General features: G+C 41.9%; 1 long non-coding RNA gene across 3 annotated transcripts in view; it reads right to left on the reverse strand.

Moving 5' to 3' along the window:
- Positions 1-15,405, reverse strand: part of LOC147146154 (uncharacterized) — a 43,652-nt gene extending 28,247 nt beyond the window's left edge. For all 3 annotated transcript variants that reach the window (XR_015087069.1, XR_015087070.1, XR_015087068.1), the window contains exons 1-3: positions 15,034-15,405; positions 14,836-14,895; positions 1,592-1,698 (exon numbers count right to left, since the gene is read on the reverse strand). This is a non-coding gene — a long non-coding RNA (uncharacterized LOC147146154). The remainder of the gene's footprint in view (positions 1-1,591; positions 1,699-14,835; positions 14,896-15,033) is intronic.
- Positions 15,406-21,424: the final 6,019 nt, after the last annotated feature.

A 21,424-nucleotide genomic window follows, 5' to 3' on the forward strand; every position in this document is an offset into this window, starting at 1 on the left:
TGTGTTGACTTTTCTCAAAAATATCGTTTTGGTGCTCTTCAGTCAAGGAATCAGTGCAGGACACTCAAAGTGATTCTGAATTAAAAGGCCTTTATTTTAACATGGCCAGTTGAAAAAAAATGCCTACGCGTTTCAGCCTTGGTAGGCTCTCGTCAGGGCAATGTTAAAATAACGGCCTTTTAATTCAGAATCACTTTGAGTGCCTCCGTTTCCTCTTTTTTTTTGTATAAATGTATTTTTTAAACAGTACACAGTTGCATTGCTTACTGAATAATATTGCTAAGTGAAGGTCCACCATGTGCTCATGAAATGCTAAGATTAGTTAAAAATGTAAGGGCGGACACTATGTCATTGTCCACCCTGTCAGCAAGCTCACGTTACACATTTACAATGTTTACTTGCGGTTAATTTATGAAAAAGAATAGAGTGTGAGCTTGACCAATATGTATTTCTAACAGCATAACATCTACTTAATAAAATCAATATAAAGTTCAATGGAAAATGTGTTTTGTGTGCACTTGGGCGAACCGGCTGCTTTGTTGTCAGTGGCGATCAGAGGTGTTTGAGTGATTTCACACTTATTTTGTTTTGACAGTTTGAAGCAGCTTTTCACTCTCTGAAAAGCTTGTTGGCACAAAACTGAAGAGCAGGCCTCTAAAAATCAGTTTCTATTGTTGTTGGAAATGTCAATTGGTTCTCTGCATCTTTCACATTCGTCACAGCTGCCACTAGAACGCCGTGCAACGAGAAACCGCCTGATGGCCAGAAAGTACATCTTTGCAGCCATTGTGGATTTTTTTCAATATGATTTGTTTGTGTTCGCATAAGTTTATCATTTTTGAGGATTGCATTTATTGCAAGGTTTAGTTTTTCCGAGGGGGATGTCAAACTTCAAATTGGACATTGGAAAACATTTTTAAACCATAAAGTGATGCTAACTATTGAATAACTGAAATGCTTTCATTTCTTTGTCCCCTATAGGCCACTTATTGAAATACTGTACTTGGAAGTCATCAATTTGGATCAGACTGCAACATTTTTTTTTATTATTTTATTTTTAATTTTTTTAAACTTAGAAAATTGATGGATGTTCTTTCTCACTTGTCCTTATTTAGGTTCATGGGTGAGCTGGAGTGTATCCCGGTTGATTACACCCTAGACTGCTGACTTGTTCACACTCACTGCTATAGACAAGTTACAGCCTACAATGAACCTAACATCCATTCATGTTTTTGGAATGTGGGAGGAAACCAGCCTGAGCAAGCCTACGCAAGCATCGGTAGAATATACAAAACCAGCACATGACGATTTAAACACAGAACTTCTCAAATGTGAGGCAGACATGCTAACCATTACCCTACTGTGCAGCACTTGAAAACAATTCATTTACAGTATTTACTATCATACATTTGTACTGAAAGAGCACTGAAAATTAAATAAATAAACAAATAAATAAACTATTTTTAGAATAAAGTGATGTGCTTAGTTCTAGCTAGGAGAATCATTTTAAAAGACTGAGGGGGAAAAAAGTTGCAATTTTACAAGAGTAAAGTTCCGAGCGTAAACTTTTACTGCGCATGAGCAGATTTACCGTATTTTCTCGAATAATGGCCTCTGCTCCAATAGATGCCCGCACCCCTCTATTAGTTGCCGCGTGTGTCAAGAAGCATGTTTTCTAGAGAAACCAAGCCACTGGAACTGCATTGAAAAGAAACAAATCACTGCATTAAAAAACGTATATGGCAGAAAGAACAAAATACACAATGGCATGGTCTTACAGCCATGAAGCAAGTGCAAACTAGGCATGGGACAATATTAGATTCTGATGGTATAATAACTGTGAGCAAAAATATCACGGTGTCATGATATTACAATTTTACCTCTTAAATTTCCTAAAAAAATAAAAATAAAAATGGGCTAAATAAAAACAACTTATTTTTAACGCATTGGATACTTATTTTATTTTTGGACCAAATATCTGTATTTGGTACAGAAGAAACGTGAACTATGTTTTTTCTATGTTTTTTCTTAGTAAGTCACAGTGTCCCCTCACTGGTGAGCTATTTTTAGAACAGACCAGTGGGCTTTTCATGCTGTCCTTAGGGCTAACTAGTACCCGCTAGCACCATTTTTTTTTAAAGGACACTGCACAGAGCAAAAAGGCATCCATGTTTGCTGTGTCTCCTTCGTCTTGCTCCCTCCTTCCTTCTCCGTGCATGACTGCTCACCGAGAAGGAGTAAAAAAGTTAACTGGAGGCAATTAACTTCACGGAGAGGCAGCTTGTTTACTCAACTCTGCAAGCAGACAATCATTGTGCCCTGCTTAGGCGTCACCTTAAAAAAGAAAAGAAGCGCTCATTCCCGGTGACAGCCAGTTATTGAAACCATGACCGTATCAAACCACGGTAAACCGTCAAAGTGGCCCGTGCCGAGTGCAATAGATGTTAACTTCAAACGTGTTAATTGTTAAATAAGCAAATAGTCATTACATGAAGCTTTTTCTTCAGCATTTTCAAAATTTTCTTGTGAATGATGGATGAGTCTGAGTATTGAGAAATAATGTGAGGTGGGGCGGTCGCCCGTTTGACGCATCAAATGGGAGAAGTTCTGGGAGCGTGGAGGACAAATATTGTTGGAGGACAAATAGATATACAAATATTGTCCAAATAGATTGGATAGAAATGTCATTTGGAAAAATGACATACTAAATTCAAATTAAATTTTTCTTTTTGAAATGCAGCAAGAATTGGTGATAAGGGGACCACACTTAGTTGTAATTTTAACCACGGTTTTAAATGAGCAAAGAACGCAAATGGTGTGATGCATAAGGAGATTTTAAGAGAGGGGTTGGGGATGAGTTTGAAGAGACACTTCCAAAAGGTGAGTTAAGACACTAAACTGTTGATGCGAAGACGGAAAACCAGCCCCCAAAATCTAACTTTTCCAATTTCCCATTCACATTATAAAGACCAAGAAGCTAAAGTTATTTTAGTGTGTGCGTGTGCAGGCGTGTGTGTACGTGTGTGTCAGTTGGAAGGGCAGCTAGGCGTAAAATTGAGTGCGGATTCATTAGGTTGTGTGAGCTGAGCTGCAGTCGCTTTAAGTGATACATTTCCTCTGCGAGTGGAGGTGTGTGGGTGGATGGGTGCTGTGGGTGGGGGCTGACTGAGGGGGGGGGGGGTTAGCATGTCTGTCTGTCGGTCTCATACGGGCGCGCACACAGACACACATGATTTAGAGGCCTTATTCTATATCCTCCCTCCTCTGTCTAAACGTAGAGTGACACTGTAAATCTGAGCCAATTTCCTCCTCTAATCATCATTAAAAAGCGCAAATGACTCCACTCGCCATTAAACACTCCCACGTGCGTGCCGCCATTAGCAGCGCTTCCACAGAGCCGCCCGGCCGCGGCCTTCTGTTTTGCCTCTTCCGACCTCCAACGTTTTTTTTTTTTTTTTTATCACTCAGTAGACAAGGAGACACACAGCAGCATGTGTTAAAAACATGTCACACCGCACAGGGAGGAGATTGTAGTTTACCACCGTGGGATCCAACACTAACAAAAAACTAGCATGTTTTCTGTCTACAGTAAAATACATTTGCAGGCTGTCAAGTGTATGCCGGAGCAACAGGTGGTGCTATAACACCTAAGCTTTTAAATCATTTGAGCCAATCAGAAAAAAGTCATTTCTGGAAAAGGTATACAATGGTAAATCGAAGAACATCGGAATCAAGCTTGTGAGCCAATTTTGAAAATAATGGGATAAAAATAACGATGGGGGTTGATCAGAAGTGATGCTGGCCAAGTATATTCATGACATAATGTGTTAAATTTGAGAGATTATTTCATATTCAGCGTCTTTTTATTTGCATGTGTACCAACCCTAAAAAAAATACATCCATTACAATATACTTAGTTAGCACTGATATTCCAATAACGCACAACAAACTTTTATTAATTTATTTGTTTTAAATAAAGGCAGTGGTGCCTAAATATTTTAGCGCCACTGACGGCTCTTATTTGAAGACATTTTAATGGACCAGCAAAGAAACAAATGAAAGCAAATATTACAAATATCAGTCACCCTTATATGCTCGAATGAGACTGGTCGTATGCCGTATTCTGTTAAGTGTTACAAAAGTAACACCATAGTGCCATAAAGTGTCTTGGTGTTGGTGTGCAATGTCCTAAAATTATGATGAATTCTATGCAGTGTTGATTTTGGCAGCCATTTTAGTTTTAGTTGTGCTTATTAGTCTTAGTCACATTTGAGTCATCTCTACATGTGATGGTTTTTGTCCAGTTTTAGTCAACGAAAAGGTTAGGGTTTTGTTTCAATCACATTTTCGGTATTTAGTAATAGGCTAATAATATTTCATAAGAATTGATTATACATTTCCAAAAATTTGACATACTTTGAAAAAAAAAACTAATGGCCTTAACTATCTAACAAGTGAAACAAAAATATGACGTAGGCCTACCCACCTCTCTCAAGCTGTGGCCGATAATATAAAGTCTCTGTACAGTTGGGTTATTGTTTTTTATGTGTGTGAGGAACAGCAGCAGTTCTAAAATGATACATTTTCCTCCATGTTTTAGACACCCACTCAAACATGGATAACTATGACAACGTTGACAACGCATTACAGTACACTTGCTGCCCAGCCAAAAATTCTTGCATGTTCACAACATAACAGTAGCCAACATACACATAAGCTAATGAATTTACGTTAGCATAACAAAGTTAACTTCAACCAGGAGTTAACTAGCAGCCCATTTGTACTACGTGTTAAAGGTATATGGAAAACTTTGTCCTATAAAGTACTACCATTCATTTTTCAGTCACCTTAAATTTTTTTTGTGACTATTAGCGATCAGTATGATGCAGTACAGTATTATAGTGCTACAAACGGCAAGCGCAATAATATGCATATTGTTTAATTAATACCTCTGACAAATGTCAATCAAGAGTGTGCATTGTTATTTTTTTGTGAAAGCAAATTTTTAATACAACTCTTATAATTGAAGTGTTTACATTATTAGAAGACAGGAAGCAAAGCAGGCTTGCCTGATATTAATCCAAAATACAAACTACAGGCTGCCCGATTTGAGACAATGAGAAGTCAAATACTAACAAACCCGGACTATTCAATGCCTCACATTTACGCGGGCACACACAAGAGGATGATGGGATTTCATCAATGACTATTGTTCCTGCCACAGTCTCATTTCTCGCCTGCGGCCTGCAATATTCTCACCCGCAAAATTAATTTCAGTCTGACATTTCAGCCCCAAATGTAACCTATGGATTTTATTGTGCCGCCCAAACTGAAACATTAACATCGCAAAGGTTGGAGTGTTAACTTCCAAACAATTTGAGAAACTATGCAAAATATTTAATATTCTCAACACTTTGACTCGTGCTCGTAAAATTTACAGCGTAAATGTACTCATCTTGGTAGTTTTGCCAGTAATTAAGAAGATTGAAAAACATTTGTAGCCTAATAGCAGAATTGAAGAATCATTTTTGAACATTTTCATCCTCTGTCCAGCTGTTTTGATTCAACCTTAGCATTTTTTTTTCACAACCTCGCTGACCTAGAATCTACACAGACAAAGATAAAGCGTCCCCCCCATCCCCACCCCCACCCCGGGCAAGTTGGTATTTTTTATGGTTATCGTGACAGTAAATTAAAGATGACTTGGGCAATTATGCTTTTAGGCTAACAACATACAAATTGACAAACAAATAGTTCCCTTTGAGCTTTAAATGCATATTAACCTTCAAAAGCGTTCTCAGCTTGATGCATGTAAGCGGCAACGGTGGCAGATGGAGAATTGACTCCAGCCATATTGTGCGAAGGTGTTAAAGACGCACCTTCACTCACTTAGTGGTGAATTAACTCCGTAAGGCAAAGTCATAAAGAAGCCTTTTAGTCCTAATGGAGAGAACCCCGCTGAGCGCGATGCAGCTGTGCTGTCATTAGCTCGCGTTTGTTTTCACACTTTGTTTGTTTATTGCTTTGTTTTTGCACCTGCGACATGGCCGGAGAGGGTCGTGAGAAAGGATCCGGGTTTCAGGAGAGGATCGTCTCACTGTTAGTAAACGGGAGACTCCCAGAGGAGCGCTAACTCCTGGACGGCAGGATTGACGAGAATAGCCAAGGCTGTTTGCAATTAACGGTACGTTTGACATCCGCTTTTAGCTAAGCTACTAAATTAATTTGACTAAGGTTCTGATTTACAAGTACTAAGATGCTTAATAATCAATGCTAAATTGCATGTTCACTATAGAAGACTGCATGCGCTGTATGTCGGTGTGCTAAGTATGAGTTAAAATTACAATCTTTGTACAGTGGTACCTCTACTTACGAAATTAATTGGTTCTGGAAGGAATTTCTTTTTGTAATTTTGTAAGTGGAGACGCATTTTCCATGTAAATGCCCTAATCCGTTCCAAGACCCCCCAATATTCAGACGTAAATGTTTTATAAATCATAAAAATGCATCAAAACATGTAACAATACAATGTTACAATTAGATTATTGCACAATAAATGAGAGTTGTGCATAATGTAAAAAACAAAGAACAGAGTAAAGAAGAAAAATGATGGTCGTTTACCTTTTAATAGCTGTCCTCATCGCTTTTTGCCCTCTTTGGTTCATGTTCCCTCTCAGAAGTGGCTTCTATCTGGCGTTTTGTAAAGAACTGATTTAATAACATGGCGGCTGTCGATACATTACATTCATATTCTTTGGCGAGATCAACGAAACGCATCCCTTTTTCCTACTTTTCTATTATCTCTTGCTTTGTTTGTATGGACAAAAAAAACAAAACGATTTTCTCCTTTTTTCCTTTTCCTCGTTTCTAATTCACGTAAAACTATCGGAACATCTCATGGCCCGAGGGGCAAACGATGAGGACGCTGCATAGACATATTTATCACATATATATCTATCTACCTGTCTACCTACACACATAGACACAAACGGTAGAGGTCCCTCTTAGCCAATGGGATGCCAGGAAGATGCTAGGTAATAGCCAATGGCAGAGCAGCTATGTGTCTGTTGCGTTCAGGAAACTCTGGAGCTGCGATTAGCAGCCCATACAGTTTTTTTCCTTTCGTGTCCTGAAATTTCTTTCGTAAAAGGCAATATTTTCCTGTTGAGGCGTTTCGTAACTTGAAAATTTCGTATGAAGAGATGTTCGTAAGTCGAGGTACCACTGTATATGATTGTGTAATAAGATCCCAAATACTTAATGAGAGGATCCGCTTTCAGAATAAAGAATAATCCGCTAAAGAATATGATTATAGTTTGACACCAAATCTGATATTGTTCTTGATGTGTCCTGAAGGGATTTTCAAGAAAACTGGGTAAAAAAGAACTTTGGTTTGGAGTGCAAGGGTTGAGGACCCAACTGAGGGAAGCAGGAAGGCAGGATGTACTCAAAAACTAAATGTATTTATTTTCCAGAAGAACAAAACAAACCTACTGTGTACTTGGATTATCAAAACCACTGAATTAACTGAAGTCCAAAATAACAAGGGTTAAAGTACCCCAAAACAAAAACTAGTAAAAAGACTTGACTTAGAGCAGGGGTCTCAAACTCTGATCCTCGAGTTGGCGCTTTAATGCATGTTTTAGATCAGGGGTACCCAAGTCCATATCCAGCCTGTTTTAGATGTCGACCTCCTTCATTACACCTGATTCAAATGATCTGGATCGTTATCAGGCTTCTCAGAGCTTTCTAATGAACTGATCATTTGGATTAGGTGTGTTTGAGGAGGGAGACATCTAAAACAGGCTGGATTGAGGACCGGACTTGGCCATCCCTGTTTTAGATCCAGTAAGATGCTTTTCATGGGTCTTTGGGGCTGTTTAAATTGAGCCCAATCCTGATTATGTACCTTAGATACTTAAAAACTATTGACACATTATTGCAGTCATGACATCTTATAATAAATGAGTAATTTTGTTGTCAAAAGCACATCCAACTACGGCAGTGTTCATGGTTTCAAGCCTCTTTTTAAGCCATTTCTTTTGGGCGACTAAATCTGCTCCTGCATATCTGGTCAAAAGCTAGGCAAACTCTCAGTTGCATTGTAGAAGAAATAAATGTTACATGGTGTGCTCCTTTGCTCTGCTAGTTAAAATAGCCACTAATAGAGCAACCTTAACTTCATTACAGGTGGTTTTCTTCTTCACAGTGTGTGTGTTGCGCCACATGTAGGGCACAGAGAAGATAAAGTTTTAATCTTCCACACAACATTGTAGATGCAGTAGTGTGTGTGTGTGTTGGTTGTGCGGATGCGTGTATTTTAACGGTGCAATGATAACAGGTCTTCCTAAAAGATAAACTGTGGCATATCCCCACGGAATGTCTTCATGTGCTGCATGAAACATTGAGGAATCACGACTGTATGTGTGTGTTAAACAATTGAGTTCCCACATCAGATGATGCAACTTGCTACCCCCCCCCCCCCAAACTCTGCTCCCCCTCCGTCGTTGTCCTCATCTAATCACTCCCCTCGGAATCCTCCGCCTGATATAATTGAGTAGCAACTCCAAAACACACATGCACGCACACACGTACACCTTCCGCCTCCTCCTCCTCGTTTTGTGCCAACGACGCCCCTCCTGGCGGGGACACAGAATGAGATATGACATTTCATTTGGGTTTCTTTGCCACTCGGCGCCCTTGCTAGGGGGAAATAAATAAATATTTCATTAGAAGGCAGGGGCGGGGGACATAAAGCACGTACGACAATGCACGTGTTCAGAGAAAAACAGAAGATGCTTTACACGGGCTTGGGCCACACCCACAACCTTTAAAGTCTTGGGCTCTATTTTCGCGTCCAGTGTAAGTCTGGCGCAAGATGTAGTGTAAATCTGCGCAGGGTGTTTTGCGCCATTGTTTGCTTGAACACTGCCGACTTTCTTCATCAGCAACTGAAGGGGTCATTCCCTTGAAACGGCGCACGAGAGACGCTCGGATGGTCCTTGACATGGCGGAAGAAGACAGCGATTCGCTTGAGTCCTGTGGCAAGTGGAGGCGCCAAAGTATGTTTATAGGGAATGCAAGCAGATCTCCACGGACGGAGGATATAAAGCTGGCTATAGGAAAATCACAGATCTGTAAAGTCTGTACTTGGAGACCAACTTCCACCTGGACTAAACGTGTCCATGTGTCGCCAAGTGGCCACTTCACAGATTAGTGATCTCCCTATAGCCAACTTTTTGTCTTCTACCCGTGGAGGTGGAGGTCTACATGCAGTTTCATATACAGTGCTCAGCATAAATGAGTACACCCCCTTCGGAAAATAACATTCTACACAAAATGTCAATGAAAACAAAAACAATTTCCAATATGATGACAAGACTAAATTTGAATAACATGTGTGTAACTTAGAGAACAACTTTTTCATCTTTATTTAAATTAGGGTGATGCAAAAATGAGTACACCCGACTGAAAGACTACGGAGCAAAGCTAGATTTTTGACTACAAATGTCCACAAATGCGTCTAATTATTTATTACACAGGTGTCAAGCAGACAGTTGACTATAAATGGGTGTTACTTAAAGAAAACCCTTTCCCATTTCATGTTGGTAGCAATGGCACCACATGGAAGAGAAATGTCACAAGACCTGTGAAAGAAAATAATTCATTTTTTCATTGTAGTAAAAGTTGTCAAAACATTTTTAAAAGATAAAAGTGCTACCATCTCTCAGAGACATCAAGGTCATCAACGCAAGTTAACACCTCGCCAATAGTGTCTTATGATGAGAAGGGTTGAAGAAAATTGCCGTGCAAGTTCACTGCAGTTATCCAAGTCAGTAGAAAGCCAAATTGGGGTGACGGTTTCCCGTGACACAATATGGCATACACTGCAGAGGAATGGCATGCATGGGTACCGTGAACCAAGGAAGCCTCTTATTAAGCCCAGGCATAAAAAAGTGCCCCGAGAGTTTGCCAGGGCACATGTTGACAAAAGATGAAGACCACTGGGACTCTACAGTCTTCAGTGAGGAGACCAAGATAAATGTTTCTGCAACGAATGGCTTCAAAACTGGATGGCATCGCAAAGGTGAGGAATACAAGGACAAATGCATGATGCCTACAGTGAAACATGGTGGTGGCAGTGTCCTCATTTGGGGTTGCAAGAGTACTGCTAGTGTCGGGGAGCTGCATTTCATTAATGGCATAAGAAACTCACAGATGCATTGCTCCATACTCAAAGACAAGATGCTGCCATCATTCCATGCCCTTGGTCGTCGTGCACTTTTCCAACATGACAACGATTCTATGCACAAATCTAAGGCCACTGTGGGATTTCTGAAGAAGAACAGGTTAAATGTGATTCTGTGGCCCAGTATGACTCCTGATGTGAACCCTATTTAACACCTATGGAGACTTCTGAGGAGACAAGTTGAGCATCACTCTCCATCCAGCATCCAGTCTCTAAAAGAGGTCATTCTTGAACCGATGGAAAATGATTGACGGGACAAAATGTTTGTATAATTGTATAAACAGATGTATTAAACATGGTCGTGGCAGAATTTCGCCATTTGTTTTTGTGTTGATTGAGATATTGTTTAAAATGTTGCTTATCAAAGGGGTGTACTCATTTACGCTGAGCACTGTAAACGTACTTTGCACATCTCGACCTGCCGTAGGACTCAAGCAAACCAGTGTCTTCTTCGCCATGTCAAGGACTATCAGCACAGCTCTTGTGTGTGGGAAGGGAATAGGAGGAGCCGCTTTGATTGATTAACAATTCGGCTGTGTTCACGCCCACAACGGCACAAAATGTCCTTTTCAAAAAGCGCCATTCTGCATCGATTTGCATGGGTCTGCAAACTTACCAAAACTTGGTCTAGCCGCCCCTGTGCAGGTTTATACTGCACCTCGCGCCAGACTTGCACTGGACATGAAAATAGATCACTTAAAGTGGAAGTCAACCCAAACAGATTTTTTTTCAAGAGTACGTTCTACGCAAGCCCACTAGTTGAAACGGCATTCTGATAAATATTGCGTTTTTGGAATAAGAGTTAATCCACCCGTTTTTAGTAATCTCAGGGGGCCGCCATTTTGACCAATCACGGCTGACCTGTTTTCTGAAGCTGAGCCGTGATTGGTCGCTACCTGAGCCCTGAGCAGATGTGATGTCATTTTCAGTTGAATTGACAGGCCGCCCCCTGAGAAGGCTAAAAACAGGTGGATTAACTCTTATTCCACAAACGCAATATTCATCAGAATGCCTTGTTTCAACTTGTGGGCCTGAATAGAACATCCATCCATTATCTACACCGCTTATCCTCACGAAGGTTGCGGGGAGTGCTACAGCTGTCTTTGGGCAGTAGGCGGGGGACACCCTGAACTGGTTGCCAGTCAATCGCAGGGCACACAGAGACAAACAAACCGCACTCACAATCACACCTAGGGGCAATTTAAAGCGATCAATTAACCTACCATGCATGTTTTTGGAATGTGGGGGGAAACCGGAGTACCCGGAAAAAACCCACGCAACAGAACATGCAAACTCCACCTAGGAAGGTCGGGGCCGGAATCGAACCCACAACCTTCTGAACTATGAGGCGGACGTGCTAACCAGTCGACCACGTGCCGCCCTCTGAATAGAACATATTCTTGAAAAAAATATGTTTGGGTTGATTTCCCCTATGGACAATTTAGACCTTTAGTGAACCTAGAGAGGATGTTTTTAGAATGTAGGAGGAAATCAGAGAAAAAGCACGCAAGCACAGGGAGGGCATGCAAACGCCTCACAAGAAGGCCGGAGCCAAGATTCGAACCGCGAACCTAAATCTGAAAGAAAGACATTGCTAACCACTCGCCCACCATGTTGTTTGACTTTACGCATGATGACAGAACATTTCCAAAATTCCATTGTATTTGGGAGCATGAAGGAGCAACACAGTCCAGCAATAGACCAGACAGATAAGCCAATCAAGTGTGTCCCTCCACAGCACCTATCATCCCGCCTCTCTCGTTAGAGCTCTTTATCGAGCTGCCCTCTGCCGCCTCGCTGCCATCTCTCTCCGGGCTCACCCGGAGACCGGCGGCTTTATTGTCTTAATTAAAACAGAGCCTGTTTAATTATTTTAATCCTCACGACCGTACAGCGGGGACTTTTGAGAGAGAGAGGGGAAGGGGGGGGGGGAGAAAAGAGCAGGAAGGTGAGGAAGAAGAGGAGGAGGAAGAGGAGTAGCCCTGACATTTCAAATTAAGCTCTTCAAGTTCAAAAGCAGGAGTTCTTATCACTTTTCCTCCTCGTTCATTTTCCAATTTGTGACCTCCTCTTTCGCTCCGTTCCTTCTCTCACTCCTCCCCTCATCCTCTTTTTCTGCTCCCTCCTTTTCTTCTCCCTCTACAGCACCTTTGAAAGATTAGTAGTTTGAAGAACAGCCCCTGCTGAGAGCTTCATTCAAGTGCAGACATCAAAAGAATCTGTGATTGCTACAATAGCACGTCGAGTCATGTGTGCAGCAAGGAAAATATCTATCTTAGGATTCCCCCCCCCCCTCCGATCATTCCAAACAGTGACACCACAGAGTGTGTAGGCATTCTAACACGCAATGACCAGTTTATATATAGAACATCACTCAATGTTATGCTCCCCAATTTCGAATAAATGGCCACATACTGTTGAGTCGTGGACAAGCAGTTCATCTTTGAGTGGGTCATCTCTTGAAATAATTTTGGTTACAATTGCAACCAATGCATTTGATTGAAGGCCAGACATCCATTTTTTTTTTTTTTTTTAATCGTGCTTGTCCTCATTGGGGTCGGGGGTCTATTATGGCACATCTGCAGGATGGGATGTGGTGGTGCCCTGGACTGTAATGTCCCCCCTGACACTTTCCACCCCACCTCCACATGTGCCAGTCTGTGTGTTGTGTATTGATTTATGCCTGTTTGCTGATTTATTTATTTTTTTCCAATCCATACTGTGCTCCCCTTTTATGAGCTCAGTCTGGGTTGTTGCCCCCCCCCCCTTATATTTTGCTGTAAATAAACTGTAAATCATCATCATCGTCATCGTGAGTACACACTGTTGCATTGATGGTACAACATTTTTGTGTTATTCATTGATCTTGTTCCCTCAATATATTATATTATTCTTTTAAAAGTGTGTTTAAAGCTCTTAAGTGCCGTAAAAGCTGTGATAACATGCCTAAGGTGTATTTCTATATTGCGGTTTTCACTTATTGCAGGAGTGTTCTGGAACGTAACCTCTGTGATGGAGGAGGATTTACTGGAATCGTTAGTTGCAGCCCTTGAATGAATGAATGAAAGGGAGAGAGGGATTCCGGGTAATACAAGGATAGAGGGAGGAAGGAAGAGGGAAAGGATGGAGGGATGTGCAAGTAGGAAACAAGGCAGCAGAGGTGGTGAGGATGCTGGAAAACCAGTAAGACGGGATGTGGCAAGGATGGACTGCAAGAAGAGAGGATACATTAGATCAAGTGTGATCCTCTCTTTATTCACAGTCTGCTTAGCATGACCTTGGGGTGGCTGCTCGCTCCTGTTGCACTCTGGGTGAATGAAGTTGGCATTTACAAATAAACATTCGGCTCCACGGGAACGCTAATAAACTTCCTCGCTGTCTTCGTCTTTGTCCACAATCATTCACGACCACCCCACCTCCCCACCACCATCACACACACCACATTGTCTTGCTTACCTTTCACCTGCCGACAACCCTGCCCCCTTCCACTCCCTCACCCATGTTATCGCCCCACCTCTCGATCCATTTCATCCGGGAGCCTAAACTCTCCAGATTTCCCCGTTTGCCTCCTGATTAAGGAGCAAGTGGAGCGCTCCCGCCGCCTCTGTCTCCATCCCTCATTCATGTGCTGCCGCGGTAACTGGCCTATTATCTGACAGTTCCACTCCACTGACCTGTCCAATAACAGCTTCCACATCCCTGTAAATGCCCTGGAGAGAGACCGAGCGGGAGGGGAAGACATTGAAAATAAAGGGGGGAAAAAGGGAAGTGTGTGACTGGATGTGCATTGATGGATAAACCCTGGAGATTGGCCTCGTGTTATAAACATTTACGCCGGGCTAACAGATCATCTCCGAAATCGGGGATTGATGTGAACCCAACGCCCCCCCCCAACCCCCCACTCCACTCTCCGCTCCCCCCTCCCTCCGGCGAAATGAAAGGCCAAGATTAGAGAGATGATAGCTTTTCAGATTGGAGAGGAGATACTAAAATGAGTTTGCGGAGGTGAGACTCGAGCAGTTAAGCAGCAGATAAATTGATGGCGCTCTCACTCTCTCTCTTTCTCATCACCCCCCCCCCCCCCAACGGCATGGCAGCCAAATCTATTAAACACCAACGACCTGTTTGTGTAGTGCTAGAAAGTAAAAATAAGGCACCCGCTTTAACATAAGGATATCCTTATGAAGGGTTTAAAATAGATTCATGGAAAGTTTATTAATACTTTAGAAGGACTAGATTGTAAAATGTGAATGTCTTTTCACTCTTAGGGTACCATTTCACAATTAATGGTTTATTGACTAATAAAACACTTTATAAATCCTTACGCTTCTGTAACCCATTATCATAAATTATTTATTTTTTTTGCCCAAATAGTAAACCCACTTCCTGTTTAAAGTTTGTTATACAAGCTGTGTAAAATAGTTCATTGTTTACAAAAGGTTTACCTTTAAAAAAGGGACACTTTCAGTGGTATTGTCAAACATTTCCCTCAGTGGGGTAGCCAGGTTGATACGACGGGTGCCCATAACATGACACGTGTGTGCCATTGTAACTTTTCAACTCATGGGATGAGATACTGTACTTACCTTGGCTGCACAGCGCACATAGCCGGGAAGTTGTTGTTTATCATGCCATCCACAGTCCGGCTTTCATGAAATAAAATGCACACGCATTAGGGCTGGACCGATAATTCGTTGTCAATACGTATGGCGATTGGCAAGTGATCGATATCAATAGAAAATGCCTTTGACAAAACGTTCGATAGAAAAAAAAAGAAAACAAACCCTATCGCAGCATGGAGCGTGACGCAGACAGCGCGCATCCGCCTCCGAATACGAAGAAGAAGCCGCTAAACCGACGAAGAAGAAGCAGCTAATCCAACGGCGCATGCGTGCTGGCCCGGCGGCCGTGTGCCATACTCAGATCGAGCAAGCGAGCAGCATAACTTTGTTCAAATAAATGACTCGGCGGCCGTGTGCCATACTCAGATCGAGCAAGCGAGCAGCGTAACTTTGTTCAAATAAATGACTAGTCGACTCAGTACAACTCTTACAATAAAATGATATTATGCATGATAACCCCATTAAACATCTCAGGGTGGAGACGTGCTGTACAAGTAAAGGAGTTCCCTGTTTTATATAATATAATTCATTCTAATCTTTACGGGATTAAAAAAAAAAAAGGTTTCCTGGCCAGGAAACTGCTCATCAGCCAGTGCTCTCACATTCACACCGTCACTATTTGACAACTGAACGCACGCTGACGGAAGTAACCGGAAACATTGAAACTGAATTTATTTTCCACCTTAAATAGAACATTGAAAGGGTATGTTGTTTGATTTTATTTTTTACATGCTATGAGTTAATACACCTTGAAATATGTATTTCAATGGGGCTAATGATTGACTGCATGTGACACTGTCCGATGATAGCATTTATTTGTTGTTTGTTTACTTATTATTTATCTAATTTGAATGCATAAATGATCTATCATTTAAAGTGGCTAAAATGTACAGTTGGGTAGTGCAGGAAGGCACAGAAGTGTAGAGAACAAATAAATGCAAACTAACAATAATTTGCACTGTTTTTTTTCAACTAACTAAAAAAAAAAACGGATATTGAACGGTCATTTTTTTTGTCACTGAGACTCACTCAAGTCATAACAATCACCTAAAACTGGAATTTACTTAAACTCGATGTTACTCATCACAATGACAATGAGTGACTTTGCAGTGTACTTGAGCGAAATAAAAAGGAAGAAAAGGGCACCGAGCGCAAGGTCTGGGATGTTTTTGAGACGCTCCGAGATGAAAAAGGTGAGAAGGGCCACAGGAACTGTTTCCCATGATCCCACTTGACCTGACCTGGGCTCGTAGTGTGTAGTAGTTTGGTCGGGCTTAAGGCCGTAAACAGCAGGCGGAGGTTTGACAGCACTCGCTCACACACATTAAAACAGGCTGCCAACACATGACGAAACACATGGGATGGATGTTCTCGACACCCATGAATCACACGCTGAAGTCCAATCGGTGTGTGTGTGTGTGTGTGTGATTTTTGATATGCAGTGACAGCTCCGTCAGTGACAAACCTTGAAGAAATCAAGTATGATAGGTACGAGGATGAAAGTAAACTGCTACAGTTTGGAATATTGCGTTCTTATAACTTAAGTGGAGGATTTTGGGGCAGGAAAATGGAGCAGTCGTCCTTCAAACAACTCCAAACATTTCACAATCCATATTTATCTAATAACGTGACAAAAACATAAATCTAATACCTCGTACTCACAAGGCATGCTAATTATTTATAGATCACAAATACAGCCTTCTTTTCTTTGCTCTTCAGAGATAGTTAGTGAAATAACTGTGTAGTCGGAGCTCGCTAGTTGTCACACACATACATGCTATTCAGGAAGTGCCAAATAAATGCTTTTCTGGGTTGAAACAAGCAACGCTGTTGGGAACTATTGTCCTCGAAAGGTCCGCCTTGAAAATGAATTTATGACAATGTACAACATTCGCCCTCCTCTGTCACTTACAAAGTAGCGCTAATCCACCAATCAGAGGACGGAAAAATGCAGACATCACTGTAAACCTTTGCGAAGGCCATAATTTGCTAATCTGATTGGTTAAAAAAAAAAACAGCCATTGATAATAGTGTGCATATGTCATGGGCTAGCCCTGCTGATTCTGAATGCCCTGGGCAGATTACATTGACATGGCAACACATAGAAGCTGAAATCTGATTGGACAAAAAAAAAATTCTGTGCTTCTGATAGTGTTTAGACCACCATAGATAATTTAGAGTCTTCAATTAAACTAACAAGCATGTTTTGAGGATGTTTCTGAGGCACCTGGCAGAAACATCATTGCGTGACTAGACAAAAATTGCGACACTCCAAAGTCTTCCCAGAAGAGTTGAATTTTCTTCCATTTCCATACCTTTGTCCTAATTGGCTATCATGTAATCCTGTGTTCCCCAATGTGACCTTTTGCCTCTCTTTACGCTTGTCATATTTACTTCAATATCTCCTCACCGCGTCTTAACACCATGCACTTTCTCCATCAATATCCCACCCTTTCCGATAATTGATCCATTAAAACCTCCCCCCCCCCTCGTCTTTGCCCTAAAATGTCCCAGCTTCTCTCCCACCACCTCACGTCCCCTCCCCCTCCTTTTCTCTCTTTCGCTCTCTTCAGGGGGAGTCATTGAGTGTGTAATCACTTGGTTACGCTGTGTCAGTCTGCGTCTGAGCCCGCCATCTGTCCTCTGGGTTTCCGTCTGGGACGATACACACACACACGTACACACTACACAGAGAGAGCACAAACATACAGACGTGCACAGTCGAGCCAAGCTCATTCACACCACGACATGATGACAGCTGTATCAGCAGCCTATTGACATGAGCTGTCGGAGGGGCAGTGACTAACATGACACATCATGACATGTACCCGTCTTCTGAACGCGCATGCACACGTACACACACAGATACACACATGCACAGACAGTATATACAAGACCCCTGCACACGCATGTGCCCACTACAGCTCACGTAACAGCACATTATGATTAATTACAACTCTCACGCAACTGGAACATGTTTTTGAAGGCTTACCTCAAACCACAACCATGGCCAATTTTTATTTACATTTTAATATTTTGACTATTGTATATTCATTATCTATGTTTCTCTATAGTTCATATTCAATTAGATTCACCATTTCTTTTGCAAATTGTAAAAATGTAGAGACTTGACTACTATTTTTATATTTTCATTTTGGAATATTTAGATATGCATTTTGACTGTGTATTTCAGACTGGCCCCACAGCGTATCTGCAAATTTAGTTACGAAAAATAGACAAAATTATAGACTGGCTAAAAGTTGGCCTATTTTGCAGCGCAGGTGTTGTAATGCAGTTTTAGTGTATTTAATCGAGGCGCAGGAATATAATATAATATGAATATGAGGAATATATCATAATATGACTTCAGCATGGGACAATCCCTCTGAATCGTTGTAGAAATCGATTCATTGAAAGAATTATATACATTGTCATCTTGAAAATATTTTAATAGCACCCCAGTCACTATTTTTGGGGGGAAGTTCTTGTGGCGTCACACACGTGATCGGGAGGTGCAAATACGGCTGACTATATCATCCGAAAGGGGAGATATTACATACATGTCAATGTCATACATGAACTCCAGCGAGTCTAATTTCGGTTTCCGCATGTCCAGCACAGCGTGCTCGGGCGTGCGCGCCGTACCGCCCTGATTTTGATGCAAATTAGGGATTCGGCGAGGATTGCCCGGGGAAACATGTTTATGTTTCATTTCACAATGGCGCACAAAGGCACAAATGCCCCATTACACCTATTTTTAACAGGGCAAAGTCTTCCAAAACACCAAAAGAAAGAACTCCACCCATGTGCACAGTTCGACGGTGCTTTCTGCTAGACTTCCCCCGGAACAAAAATTGGGCCCCCAAGTGTCATTTCATGTCACTACCCACTCAATTTTAAGATTATAAAATCAGTCATTGATTGTGCAGTGCTACATTTGCCTGACTTCAGAGCAGGCAGCGCAGGTTAAGTTCCCACTCAGTGATGTTGGGAACGGGTGTCCGTCTCTATATGTTCCCTGTGACTGGTTACTGACCAGTTGAGGGAGTAGTCCGCCTTTTGCCCAAAGTCAGTTGGCATAAACACCCCGCGACCCGGTGTTGAAAATGTATAGATGAATGTAATCTTCTTTCATTGATCTGCTGGCATAAATCACAGGGGTGTTGGACCTTATAGTGGCGTTCATTTTAGCTTTAAGTTACCAGATGTAGTTCCATGCCCTATCATGGCTCTTTTTCCAGGTTAGGAAGGTGAGAGGCAGTAGAGGAAGTGAAAGTCCCAAATTTTGTCTCACAACTAGTTTTCGTGTGAGTTTAAGATGGAATACATGGATCGTGCAATGTCACAGCTGGAACAAATGTTCCCTTTTAGCGTGGCGTGTGCGAGTGTTTGAAGAGACAACTAAAGCGGCAGAAGTGGGCCGACAGTTCTGTTTGATAAAAGAACAAAAGAAAAGCAGAGGCAATAAAATTGTGCGCGCTCGGCGGCGTAGCAAGACGAAGAATAGAGCATAACAAACCAATTGTACCTCGTCGCCGCCGTGCGGGACGGAAGAGGCATCGGTGCATGAAATAGTCTATTATGATAAGAATTAAACAGGTTTATCAAGACGAGATCAAGAATGAGAAAAGGCGTGATAAGAAGTAAAACACTGGCAGTGTGAACGCGCCGCACGATCGCAAGGCCCGATACGTCCTCAAGGTTTCGCATCAGTGACAGCAAGGCCGTTTAAAAGTGTTTGTGCGAAGCTTTGATCACATTAAGGAACAAGTTTTTCAGTTTTCTTCGTCTTATTGCAAAGTTTCACAACTTTTACACATGCACTCATTGGACGCAATATTTGATATCTAAGGAAAGCCAATACTGGTGCATCAAATATTCTGCCTTCACAAAGACGAGGATGCACAGCTTTTTTGATTTATAGTGTCGGAAGGTTTTGATGTAAAATTGCATTTTTATTATTGTGGTCATTGTTTGGAGTTGTGTAAAATGATATTCTACTTTGGATTAGACGACCAATGTATTGTGTCTTATTATTAGTTCTTGATAAGCACATTATCGGCCCTATTTTTGTTCTGGCCGCAAGTCTAGAGCAAAGTGCAGTCCAAGGAATTGTCTACACATAGCTTTGCTTTTTTTAAACGACCGAATATTTCTCCCCCACTCCGTTTTAGAATACACATGCTCATTTGTTAAAAACGCTGCTACACTACACCGCGAAAGTGCATTTTCAAACACATGCCAAGCTTCTAGCCAGCAGTAGTTAGCCAAACACTGTCCATTCAGAAGGAACTTCCGTCCTTTGACGTCACTTCTACGAACCCAAAAACACAGCGCCAGGCTCGTTTGTGAGGAGCGACAAGAGGTCAGTACTGCTTTTAAACCTTTCAATGCGAAGCAGTAGTTGGTTGCGGACAAATAAGTAAGCAAAAAGCACCATGAGATTGGCTATAACCAACGCTGCTCCGCGGGCATCCATGTTGACTCTTGAAAACACAAGTCGCGCAAGTGACGTCAGAACATTTTTGTCGCATAGCGACGACGTAAATCTTCGAGTCTAACTGTCCACAGCCAAACGCGGGTCCGGAGGTATCCGCAAACCTCCACCGTGGCCGGAGTTTTAAGTTTTCAATGAAAAAACTCTGGGGACGTGTCTATGATAGGGCCAACCGCAGGCTAATATCCGCCTTTTGCAAAACCCCCGCGTATGTGTAGACAAGGCCTAACTGTGAGCATGGGTGGAGTTTTCTTTCTTTTGGTATTTTGCCAGACTTTGCGCCAGTAAAAATGGGTGGAACAGGGCATTTGCACCTTTGCGTGCCATTGTGGGATTGAATGTAGTGTTTTCTCGGCCAATCCTCGCTGCATCCCTAATTTGCGTCAAAATCATGGCGGTACGAAGCGCGCGCCTGAGTACGCCGTGCTTGACGTGGGGTAACAGAAATTAGACTCGCTGGAGTTTGTGCATGACAGTGGCAGGTAAACTGTAACATCTCCCTTTTTCGGATGATGTCATCAGCCGTGTGTGTGACGTGGGAAATTGGAGACCGCCTTGCCTTGCAACCCAAAATATGAGGCTGTTTTTGTACAAAACAAAACAAAATTATTCATCTGACACAACTTTTTTACTAACATCTTGTGAGGATATGCAGTATAGATAATGGATGGATGGATGGATGGATGGATGGATGGATGAATACCCCAAAAAATAGCTGTCTGTCCCTTTTTGACCCATGCTGGGGTATTTTTGACCAAACTGTTTTTAGAGTGCATAATAGCTCTTTAGCATTTTTGTTTATCAGAGTGTGTGTGCGTGCGTGCATGCATGTGATAGATTGTCTCTGGCTCAACCCACTCAGCCAGGCAAGTCCCGCTGGTTACTGGGGGCAACCCTGTAAATCTGACATTATGGGCTGTTGACAGGAGAAGCTGTTGTTATCATAACCTGCAATAACTTACAGGAAACACACACACAAATAAATACAGTCTGGAGTGTTTGCTATGACAGGAATATAACGTTACACACACTAGCAGACATTTAGACACACATACA

This window comes from Filicampus tigris, chromosome 6 (genome assembly GCF_054856515.1).
Source record: "Filicampus tigris isolate MCC_2025a chromosome 6, RoL_Ftig_1.0, whole genome shotgun sequence".
Taxonomy (NCBI): Eukaryota; Metazoa; Chordata; class Actinopteri; order Syngnathiformes; family Syngnathidae; genus Filicampus; species Filicampus tigris.